This window comes from Notolepis coatsorum (genome assembly GCF_963971535.1).
Source record: "Notolepis coatsorum genome assembly, chromosome: 10".
Taxonomy (NCBI): Eukaryota; Metazoa; Chordata; class Actinopteri; order Aulopiformes; family Paralepididae; genus Notolepis; species Notolepis coatsorum.
This window is the reverse complement of record NC_140174.1, coordinates 55525010-55538131: the sequence shown is the minus strand read 5'-3', so window position 1 is coordinate 55538131 and position 13122 is coordinate 55525010.

The following is a 13122-nucleotide window of genomic DNA, read 5'->3' as shown; positions in this document are numbered from 1 at the left end:
GGTGGTGTTGGTGGTGATGATGATGATGGTGGTATTGGTGGTGCTGGTGGTGGTGGTGGTGGTGGTGGTGATGGTGGTGATGGTGCTGGTGATGATGGTGCTGGTGATGATGGTGATGATGGTGGTGGTGGTGGTGGTGGTGGTGGTGATGATCGTGCTGGTGGTGGTGATGGTGCTGGTGATGATGATGGGGTGGTGGTGGTGATGATGATGGTGGTGGTGATGATGATGATGGTGGTGGTGGTGGTGGTGGTGGTGGTGGTGGTGGTGGTGGTGGTGGTGATGGTGGTGGTGGTGGTGGTGATGATGATGATGGTGGTATTGGTGGTGATGGTGGTGAATGAATTACTCAAACAGACTCATCAAGTTGAGATTTGTCCATTTAGAGCGGAAGCCAAACGGTCATCAACAGCTACCCCTCGCCTGCAGGGAGCGGAATTTTCCACTGGAATTGTTGTCCAGTTCCAATCACTAAGGCACTGACAGAATGCCTCACCAATTAGGCCTGACACTGCCTGGCTGTTTGTTGACAAAAGGGAGCAGGACTCGCAGGAGCTTGCAGTTAGTTGGAATGCAGGCCGGAACATGAGCGGAAAAACACTGGCAGGACCACTTTGGACAAGACGTAGGTGCCCAGTGGGTTGTCTTGAAACATAGGAGCAGAACGAACCAAACAGAACACACCAGAACTAAATGTGACTTCAGAATTAAGGACATGGATGACCATAAACCCACCTCAAGTTGTGAAATAGAGTTTACACACTGAAATTGTTGTGAAACATGGACATTTCTATTCATACAGTGGTGGAGGAAGTACACAGTTCCTTTACTTAAGTAAAGTAGAAATACCCAGATAAATGAGTACCCTGGTAAAAGTAAAAGTCCTCCATTCAAATTCGACTTAAGTAAAAGTAGAGAAGTATTTGCTATTGAATGTACCTAAGTATCTAAAGTAAAAGTACACATTCTACATGACGTTTGTGTATCCCAGTGCTTGGGAGCAGGTTATGTTAAAGTGGTATGTGGTCCACTTATGCTGCTCTGATAAGTGCTCTTGAAGTTGTCAGGCTTCAAACATTTTGCCATGTTTTCTATGCAAAATCTTTCTCTTCAAAGTAATTAGTAACTGGTGGATTCAGATAAATATAGTGGAGTAAAAAGTACAATATTTCCTTTGAAATGTAGTGGAGTAAAAGTATAAAGCTCCCTAAAATGAAAATACTCACTCAGGCCTAATATAATTTCAACATGCACAGTATGTTGTTAAGGTTGAGGAACGATCAAAGGAATTAAACACATCATTAGAGGAAGGAGGGTTGGGAGAAGATGGATACAGTGTTGTTTATAAACATTCATAAAATGCCATAAAAGATGTGCATGCCATAGGTACATACTCCTGCCCTTGACCAAACCACTGGCATTAGAACCTAAGTTGGTCCCGCAGCCCCGGACTATGGACGCCCACTGCTCGTAAAATAGTTTGGATGGGTTAAATACAGTTATTTATCAAAACTTAGAGCAACAGTAGCTACCCAGTTTGCCATTGATTTGAGAGATATTGAGATAAAGAGTTTGAATGTGTGATGTCATTACAATTTCACGTATTCCAGGAAGTGTTAAATACAGCTCAGTGAAATTTGCCTTTGCATATGGGTTTCCAGGAACTGTTAATCACTCACTAAGATTGTGATATTGTTTTTATATTCATCATGTGACTCAGCTGTAGTTACATAGGCTACTTGCTGGTATACGTAACATCACACATTCCATCACTTTCACTCAATAGTCAATACCTCTCAAAACTAATTAATGTATATGTTTGTGGTTTTTGGATGTGCACAGCATTATGGGCAGAATAAATCTGCTTTATCTTTTGAGTGGAATGTTCCTTTAACTTATGGTTAGCCTGCTATTGAATAGCCCTGGAATAGCGTGGCCATTGGCCAAGCAGCCTTTACTCATTCATTAAAGTAAGTTTCCCCTGAAATAAAATGTTGTTGACGCTTCTTGTTTTTGTATGCCATTGTAAGCAAGGATACCTATTCACTGTGGTATAGTGTCAAGAAAAACAGAATGCTGACAACTGGAGCCATTATGTCATACAAGCATGTGACTAATGCTCATGTTTTAATCTTCATTACCTGCTTACTGTTATAAACCATGAGCTGATAAACAGCTGTTCAAATTAACCCTGTGATGTTCTCTGGTGGACGCTTATACTCACGCACACTTCTAACAGCAAGGGTTTGCTTTTTTATGTAATGATTTTATATTTGGTTCTGCTTCCTTCTGTTATAATGGTATATCTTATATCTGATTATTCTTTCTTCTATTATAATCTTATATCTGATTCTTCTTTCTTCTATTATAATCTTATATCTTATATCTGATTCTTCTTTCTTCTATTATAATCTTATATCTGGTTCTGCTTCCTTCTATCATAATCATATATCTGGTTCTGCTTCCTTCTATCATAATCTTATTCACTGGTTCTGCTTCCTTCTATCATACTCTTATTATGTGGTTCTGCTTCCTTCTATCATACTCCTACTGTATATCTGGGTTTGCTTTCTTATATCAAAATACAATTCTTGATATTGACTTACTTGCTATTTCTGAATGGCCAGTCTGTACATTGATGGAGAGGCTGCAGGCACTTGTTCCATATAGATAACATGCCCTATATTTACACAGCCAGTGGTTATGCAATGGGAGATTTGAACAGGACACTGTGTTCCCCCGACAATGGCATTTCGAAACCATTTGGTGGCCGGGATCCAGGGAATCATGCATGAAGGGAGAATTTCTGGCCATCAGGGGAACAGGCGAGGGAAATAAACAAAGGGTGGCTCAGAGCCTTTCATCACCAATTTTTTTTTTAAGAAAAATGTAAGATTTGTTTTTTTTGGCATTTTATTGCTTTATTTCAGACAGGCCCGGCAGAGAGGAAGGTTGGGAGAAGGTATGGGGGGAAGACATGCAGCAAAGGTCTCCGGGTCCGGGAGTCAAACCCAAATAAATAAGTGATACAAATCTGTCTTGCCTGGTACCCAAATATTGAGTAGGGTATATCTGCAGAGCCGCAAGCCCAACGTCTGGGCGGGGCTTCGTGGCTTGTACTCTGTTTGAGGCGGGGCTTTGGGGCTTGTACTATGTTTGACTGTGCGTGGGCGGGACGTCAGGGCTTGTACCTTGTCTTGTTTCCTGTAAAACCCGGAAGTAGTCAGTTTGTGCTGTTTATTTTTAACCCTAACCTTAACCCTAACCCTAACCCTAACCCTAACCTTAACCTTAACCATAACCCTAACCTTAACCATAACCCTAACCTTAACCCTAACCCTAACCCTAACCTTAACCCTAACCTTAACCTTAACCATAACCCTAACCTTAACCATAACCCTAACCTTAACCCTAACCCTAACCCTAACCCTAACCTTAACCCTAACCTTAACCTTAACCCTAACCTGCAACACGGAACACAGAAATGCAAATGCTGTCGAGTCCTCACTGCTTGTAAAAATAAACAGCACAAACTGACTACTGCACAGTCAAACCGAGTACAAGCCCGAATGCACAGTCAAACAGAGTACAAGCCCTGAAGCCCCCGCCTCAAACATAGTACAAGCCCCGAAGCCCCGCCTCAAACAGAGTACAAGCCACGAAGCCCCGCCCAGACGTTGGGCTTGCGGCTCTGCAGATATACCCTATTGCAAATATTACCCTCAGCCAGAAGGGTTTCCTTTGATTGACTCATGGTTGATGTTTGACTTTGTGGGAAAAGCCATGTGGTCACCAGAGTGTCTCCCTCTAGTGGTGGACGTCCCGTGGTGATGACCGGGTGGTGGACGTCCTGTGGTGATGACCGGGTGGTGGACGTCCCGTGGTGATGACCGGGGTGGTGGACGTCCCGTGGTGATGACCGGGTGGTGGACGTCCCGTGGTGATGACCGGGTGGTGGACGTCCCGTGGTGATGACCGGGTGGTGGACGTCCCGTGATGATGGCCGGGAGGATGCGATCCTCTCTATGCCGCCTCCATACCTCAAATGGATCCGTCATCAGCTCTATTTTCAATCTTTCAAAATGTTCTTATGTACCCCAGTTGCTATTGCATGTACTTATTTGTGTTTCATTACACGTATATGTACATACTTACTGTACCAACTGTTTCGCCTGTTTTATAGCAACACTACTATCACTGACATCTAAGAGGTTTTTAGGGAGTTTTCCTTACCTTCGCATGGGGTATGTCTGGGAGTGTTGCATTCATTTATTTATTTTACATTTTATTTTGGATTTCATGGTGTTTTTGTTTTGTTCTTGATGTTTCTTCTTTACTTGTTTAAAGAAGACGTGTTCGGCCCATGGGGACAGTGTTGTTGGGCCTTACAAATACATTTGATTTGATTTTATCATGAATGTTCACAGCACATTTTTTTTGTATTCACTTTTTCTCCTTATTTTCTATTTTTCTCCCATCCCAATTTCGTATCGCCAATTCTCCCCTTCAATTCTCCCCTCCCCTGTCTTGAACGTTGCTAGCCTATGCCTCCCACTGGTCGGCTGTAGTGAGGATAGAAGCCTTGCATCACGTGTCCCCTCCGGTACACGAGGAGGCAGCCTGTCGCATCTTTTCACCAGACAGCGCAGTCTCTCAGTGGCGAGGAGTAACGCGCGGGAGGCTCACGCTGCCCCCGATACTTCCTGACTCTGCTGTACAGGCATCACCCAACCGACCTGTAGGAGTCACTGTCCACAACGTCCAATCCCCACCCATCGACTTTCCACCGCTACCTCTGTCAATTGAGATAGTATGACGACTGGCCCAAGCCGCAGGTAATGCTGACTCCGGGAGTCGAGACCGCAGCCTCTTGCATTGGTGACGAGCGCAATCTCCGCTACGCCACCCAGCCGCCTTCACAGCACATTTTGTAACTGTATAACTAGTGGATCAGGAAATCATTTGAATTATTTGGCCTAATGGTGGCGTTAGAGGATAGGTCTCTGCATCACCAAATCAGGCAATCCGGCCATTACCTGTCAAGATATCTTGTTAACAGTCAGACAGACAGACAGACAGACAGACAGACAGACAGACAGACAGACAGACAGACAGACAGACAGACAGACAGACAGACAGACAGACAGACAGACAGACAGACAGACAGACAGACAGACAGACAGACAGACAGACAGACAGACAGACAGACAGACAGACAGACAGACAGACAGACGCTGTGGAAAACCTCCTGTGTGGTCCCTGTCCCTAAATGCGCGCGTCCCAGCACGTCCAAGGACTACAGGCCAGTGGCTCTAACCTCTCACATTATGAAAACCATGGAGAGGTTGGTCCTGGAGCAACTCCGCACGGCAATCAAACCCCACCTAGACCCACTCCAGTTCGCCTACCAGCCCCGACTGGGGGTAGAGGACGCTGTTATTTACCTGCTGAACCGAGCCTACACTCACCTAGACAAGCCGGGGAGCACTGTGAGAGTCATGTTCTTTGACTTCTCCAGTGCTTTTGATACCATAAGCCAAGGCCTGGGCTGCTGGGTGAGAAGTTGGAGGCGATGCAGGTAGAGGCCCCCCTGGTGTCCTGGGTTGTTGACTATCTGATGGGCAGACCACAGTATGTGCGCCTACAGAGCTGTGTGTCAGACAGACTGGTCAGCAACACCAGGGCCCCGCAGGGGACAGTCCTCTCTCCCTTCCTCTTCACCGTCTACACCAACGACTTCCACTATCGGTCAGAGTCCTGCCACCTTCAGAAGTTTTCTGATGACTCTGCGATAGTGGGGGACACAAACAGGCTGGAAAAGCTGGTCAGGAAGGCCAGTAGCGTGGTTGGGGTGGAGCTGGACTCTCTAGCGGTGGAGGAGGAGCCTTGCTAAGCTCCAGGCCATCAGGGACAACCCCTCCCACCCACTATACACAGACTTGGCTGACAGGAGGAGCATGTTCAGTGCTAGACTAACACTCCCGAGATGTAGCACTGAACGGCACAGGAAGTCCTTCACTCCGACAGCCATCAGACTTTACAATGCATCACTGTGCCTCACTGCATCACTGAGCACAGGGTGACAGTTACCATCTTACCAAACAACACTGTTCAATATTACACTTACTGTACACTTACTGTAGACTTCTGTATATTTTACTGTATATTTTACAATATTCAATATTACACTTACTGTAGACTTCTGTATATTTTACTGTATATTTTTGCAATATTCAATATTACACTTACTGTAGACTTCTGTATATTTTACTGTATATTTTACAATATTCAATATTACACTTACTGTAGACTTCTGTATATTTTACTGTATATTTTACAATATTCAATGTTACACTTACTGTAGACTTCTGTATATTCTTCATTCGTGACTTGTTTTGTCTCCCTAAATGTTTACTGTGAGCAATTTGTAGTGCCAAACACACACACACACACACACACACACACACACACACACACACACACACACACACACACACACACACACACACACACACACACACACACACACACACACACACACACACACACACACACACACACACACACTCTCTCTCTCTCTCTCTCTCTCTCTCACACACACACACACTCTCTCTCTCACACACACACACACATTCAAGCGTACTGAAATACAAATAAAAACTAGACTTTATAAAAACCTTAAACACACACACACACACACACACACACCACAGCTCTTGTTAAAGGTATATCTTAATGCTTCGACCCAGTTGTAATCCATCTCCTCTGCGGTGTATATTGGAGCATGTGGCAGCGCTGGGGCTTCAGGGGGCTCTGGAGATGGGATGCTGACGGGCCTGAAGAGCCCAGGCCCAGTCATCTGGCAGCCCGGCAAGGGCTTCACTCCACACCGGGACACTCCCTGATCATTCCCCAGACCGCGGCAACTCTGAACACAGAGCTGTCAGTCAAGATAGGGCCCTACTCCCATAGGACCTGATGGATAGAGAGTGAGAGGGAGAGAGAAAGAGAGAGAGAGAGAGGGAGAGGGAGAGAGAGATAGAGAGAGTAAGAGAGAGAGAGGGAGAGGGAGAGAGAGAGAGGAATAGAGAGAGAGAGAGAGAGAGAGAGAGAGAGAGAGAGAGAGAGAGAGAGAGAGAGAGAGAGAGAGAGAGAGAGAGAGAAGAAAGAGAGAGAGAGGGAGAGAGAGATAGAGAGAGTGAGAGAGAGAGAGGGAGAGGGAGAGAGAGAGAGAGTGCGTGCGTTAGTGTAAGGGAATGTTAGGTTATGACTATAACCAAGTTCTGTTAATAGTGGTGACGCTCGGCGTCACTCATGCACTGTCCTCGCACACGTGCACGCGCACTGAATAAAGACCACAATGTACCTTTATATCCAAATATTTGTCTGACCACACCCCTATCAGCTCACCTACATAAGCAGGTATGTGGTCACCTGCTCTCCTCCTTCCCAAGCATTCACCACAAGGTGAGATCAAGGGCTGCAGCGGCGTCGGACGCCGAGCGTCACCACTATTAACAGAACTTGGTTATAGTCATAACCTAACGTTCTGTATCATAGTCGGTTCCGCTCGGCGTCACTCATGCACATAGGGAGGCCGAGCGGAGCCACCGGCCGACAAATACACCCCGCTGAAGGCCCCCCACAACCATCAGAACAGGGAGGGCCGAGCCCCCCCGACCCCCCCTAATGGAGGGCACCCCCCCTATTGGAGGTTTCCCGGGAGGGCGACGGACCCGACCGTGCGAAGAGGCACTCAAGCAACTCAACGCACAGGGTGAGCAGACCGTGGCCTGACCCCACGACTACACACACGCACAACCCGCATGCCACCCGGGAACGAACGGAGGGAACAACCTCGTTACTGCCCCCAGAATCACGGGGTCAAGGGCAAACCAAACCCGTGGCAAGGCCGTAGCAGCGGAGCGCGAAGGAAGACCCAGACCCACTGAAGGGACTGGAGCCCCTGGAAAACGGGGGCCCGGAGAGGTCAATGACGCCAGGCATCAAGACCCCACCAGGCGGTCACTTAGTGACACCGCCCCCCACATCGCCAGCGTATTCGGATAAGGCCCCTCTTCTCCAAGAGCAGGCCCTTTCCCTCCAATAGCACACCGCCTGGCACACTGACCCTGCAGAACAGGCAGTCAGCATGGCCGTAAGCACACAAAAAAGGTTAACCAACGGAAGCAGGCAGCGCACCGGGGAAAAACCAGGCAACAGGCTGTAACCTGAGCCTGGAGCACTGCGGACGAGACAGGCGCCAAAGGAGTCAGCTGAGAACAGCCCCCCCGGCGGAAGGGGCGTATGCTGGCGTTGTTGCATGACCAAGCCTCCATTTAAAAAAAAACCCACCCAGAGGGGTTGAGGCAGAGAAGGCTGACACGATTGGCAGACGTCATGAACGTGCAGGGGCACCCTCAACCGGGTAACCCGGGAGTTGACACTGCTCCAACACACCAGGGAATCAACCACCTTGTCGTTACCCAATGCGGTGGTTGTTCCTATAACCCCTCAAGAAAAAACTCCAAAACACACCTGCGGACACACACTGGCTATACCGCAGTACAAGTGTTTCAGTTTTCAAAAAAGGGTTATCCCAGGCCTACGGGTCGACGAAACATTACTTCGGACCGGGCCCGGCGATACGGGAAGCACAGGGTCACCAGAGGAGGTCAAAGACCACCCCAACAGGCCCCTCTTCGCCATGCGTGAGAGAGGAGCGAAAAGAATGGAGAACCAGCCCCAAGCACACCGTACTTGGTATTCCCAGGCGGTCTCCCAACCAAGTACTAACCAGGACCAACCTGCGTAGCGGCCGAGATCTGACGAGATCGAGCGTGTACAGGTTGGCAAAGCCGTAAGCCATTACGACAGTGCTGAGTAAAAAATTTACCCAACCAGGGTCTCCATAGCGCTTAACCCTGTGACACCCGGACCGACCTGGCATTTTTCCCCTGAAAGTCCCTCAGGGTACCAGAACAGCAGATCTGCATCCCCGGCGGACAATGGGTTCAACTGATCCGGACCAGTGTGACCAGAACCAGTACCGTGCCCTAACCACGCCGACATGCCTACTCCAGGAGAAGGGGCAGATATGCCTGTTGATCTTAAACATGAAAAGAAGGTGCCACCCAGACGTTCAGGGCGAACCGTGCCCGGTGGCCCACCCCCAGGGCGTGAGACCCCTCTACATATGTTCAGATCCATTCCGTCATCATCCCCCAGATATGAACGAGAATCCGTCGACAACCAAAACAGGTCGTCGGAAGAGGAAAAACCTCCATCCCAGTTGCTTTATAAAAACGCCGTTTTAACCCCAAGCAACCAAGGCGTGCCAGTCAGTCGCCTGATTACAGAACACCCCGAGCTAGCACTATGCGTGCGTCGGGACACAACCACATCAATGAACAGGCTATTTAGACCTGTCATTGAATCCCCAAGGCGCCCAGGGAAACGACAAGAGGGGTGTGATACTTCCTAACTCCAACTCTTTTTAAAAGAAAAGAAGGAAGCACCAACAGTATGTATACCAGTCTACAAAGCCGGGGGTAAAAATTGTTTACATTTTTACATTCCACAACCCTCCCATAGAGAGGAGACGGAAATCCCCAGAGAGACTTCCCACGCGAGCTGTACAGATTGAAAAGAATATATTGCACCTTGAGCCATGTAAAAGTTTGGTTTTAGGGCTCTCCGGGGAGGAGGCACTGAACCCATACACACTCAATCGAATTGAATCGAATACACACACAATAGAGTAGGACTCCTTCTTGAGGTTCCACTCACCTTATCAATCTGAGGAGGAGGCTCTATACTCTGAGGAGGCTCCCTCACATGGAAGGAGAGTCCCAACTCACAGAAGGCCCGAATAGGAGCTTCGTGAGGAGGAGCCCTGACCACCCCCCGAAACAGATCCATCATATGGACCTGAACAGCACACGGAAGTCCTACCAACAGAGACGCGCACAGTGACGTACTCTATGGCGGGGGAATTTCTGCGGTGCACACGCCCAATATTCCAGGGCGTGGGACCAGGAAACTCCCCCCCCCCCCCCCCCCCCTCACCCTGTAACGTGCCGAACCGCAACGTGACAGGAACCTTGAAGGACAGGTGGGTTGACCCCTGACCAACAGAAAAAAGGGGGAGGAAAGGTTACCAGTTCACCCCTTTACGACCCCACACCCATGATACGATGTAATGACAAAAAGAGTATGACGCAGTCATAGTCAGCTCCATGAAGCGTCTAACAGCTTCACACAGCGCATGTGCTAACCTGCTATCTGATTTTTACTAAGGAAAAAACACAGAATAGAGAGGGCCCTCCAAGAGCCCCGGTACCAAACTTACACATGTGCTTCTGTGGCCAGCCCAACCCAGTTGCAGGTCACACGACACACACAACCCATCATCACCTACAAAAAATGGCAAAAACACTCTACAGAGGAACGCCATTTTTCATAATGAGAGAATACATAATTCTCGATTAGTATCGGCCACAGGCCTTGCTAAGCACACACGAAAAGCGACCAAACAATCTTTTCTTTTAGGAAAATAAAGTTCCTCAAGCAGTTTTAGCACAACCTCAGCAATCAAGCTTAAGGGTTACATCGTATCCCTACCACACAGTGACACAATATAGTGTAACAACATGTCTGAGAGGAGGATGAAGAAGTCCCCAGGGAACCGGGGGGAAACACAACCCTCCTACTTTACCCTTAATACGGCCAGTTAAACAGGTAAACCTGTTAATGTGTGAACACACTGTTCATTGTCATTACAGGCTGAGAAAAGAACCATTCTTTACTCATATGTCACTAAGCATAGCTTTATAGGTTAGTTTAACCCCCTTAGTTGTGAGTACACAGTATATAAACACACATGATGTTTCTCAACACAACAAACCAGATCATTTTCACATCTGTAACAAACAACCCGATTTGCATGGAGAAGCTAAATACCAGTGACAAAACAGTTCACACATAACTCGCGTCGTATCCTAAATGTAGTGCAGCAACACTCGTTTTGGAAAACATCGTTATTTACAAAACATTTAGAAGGGAAAGCAAGAAGAAGTGTTCAAGGCCTGGTCAGGACCTTGCCTACCTTGAGCGCAGATCAAGCGAAACTGCAGTCTCTAACATGGCACCGAAGTAAACACAGCCGTCCTGTGTTTGACGGCACGGGCAGCTCGCTGCTCCAACCCGCCGCTACGGTGCTCCTTGTTGACGCAGCCCTCGCCGGCCTGGCTCAGGGCAGGTTCGACGAACATCCTCTGTCAAAGATGACGTCGTAGTCAAGAGTGTTAAAAACATGTTACCGTCACAGCACGTTCAACAGTGTAGCATTAAGCTAAAAAGCAGCAAGCTAACGTTTACCTAGCCTAGTGACACAACAGGCTTGGTAAACACAGCGAGCTAGCGCCGCAGCTAACAGCTGACTGGCTAACACAGTAGGCCACAACTAGCACGCAAGCTAAGCAGCCACCACCTGAACTCGTACACAACGATACAACAAGTCACACTCCGACAGGCCGCCGTTCTGAAACCCTCCTCACTTTTTAAGAGAAAAGAGAAACAAGATGTTAACACAGTTTTACAACGGTGATTTTACCAACACCCGACGGAGCCAGCACAATACCCAACTGGGCTGTAGCTGACTTGAACACAGATCTTCCGCTAACGAACATCCATGCCCATATTTCCTCGTGAGGGAATACTCTCATTTGTATATGAAAGAAGGGGCCTCACGGTGACACTCGTCCAGAAAACACAGGGATCACCAGTGTTATTGGTCGTGGCCCACTAGTTAACTATAATGGGCTTCAGACCAAGGTCTTCCGCCGTCGCCTAAGAGGCTGAACAAAGGACCCTAGTCTGGGGCCGGTTTTCATAAACATTGTCAGCTAGCCCCCATAGCACTAACAGACAAGTGGAGCTCGCAAGCCAAACATTACTCACCAAACCTGGAACCCACCGCTTCTCACAACAGCGGCGCGTCCTACAGTCCAGCTGTGCCTTTACCAGGCACAGCTGGACCAGCACCAGCAACCAGCACACAGCAAGGACTGCAGTTGGAAGGCATGTAGCGGCGCGAACTCCCAATACGAAAACCGGTGGAGGATTTTTAGAATGATCATCATCTTCCAGACACTCCAGTACGAAGACAATATCGCCGTATTTTCTCGAATATAGTGAGAGAGAAAATAAAGATATGATGTCAACGTATCTCTTGTTTTCCAACTCTTCTCCTACTATCACATTCATGTCAAGTGGGGATCTACCGAGGCACTTTCTTGTGGTGAAAGCGAGAAAGGAGGAGAGCAGGTGACCACACACCTGCTTATGTAGGTGAGCTGATAGGGGTGTGGTCAGACAAATATTGGGATATAAAGGTACATTGTGGTCTTTATTCAGTGCGCGTGCACGTGTGCGAGGACAGTGCATGAGTGACGCCGAGCGGAACCGACTATGATACAGAACAGTTGTGTCAGCACCACAACACCAAGGGGGCACTGGGCATTCCTGCAACTCGTCTTAATTGCTAAATGAGCCCATTCCTGTGTTTAGGATTTGAGTCATAAAAAGCCATTTCCTCTGGACATAGCCGGTTCCTGTTTGCTGGAATCGTACAAAAAGGGTCCACATGTGCGGAGGAGGCTTGGAGGGTTGCTTTGTTTCCTAGGGGCAGACTATTCTCCAACACTCCCACACTGGAACACATTTTGAAATGTTTGAATTGAAATACAAATAAAAACTAGACTTTATAAAAACCTTAAACTAACACACACACACACACAGACAGACAGACAGACAGACAGACAGACAGACAGACAGACAGACAGACAGACACACACACGCACACACACACACACACACAGACACACACACACAGGTAATGGACACAGTGTTGGCCTACAGTTTAGTATTCCAGTCATGAGATGGGTGGAATCATTGTGATAAAGAATACACAATATTGTGACAACTTGGGGTTAACTGTCTAATTTTATAATTTTTTCAACAGTGACAATCTGGAACTTTTTTGACTATATAAATTGGTTCATATTCTGAAAGACTATATTTGGAACACTTTTCCCATCATAAATCAGAATAGCCTATAGG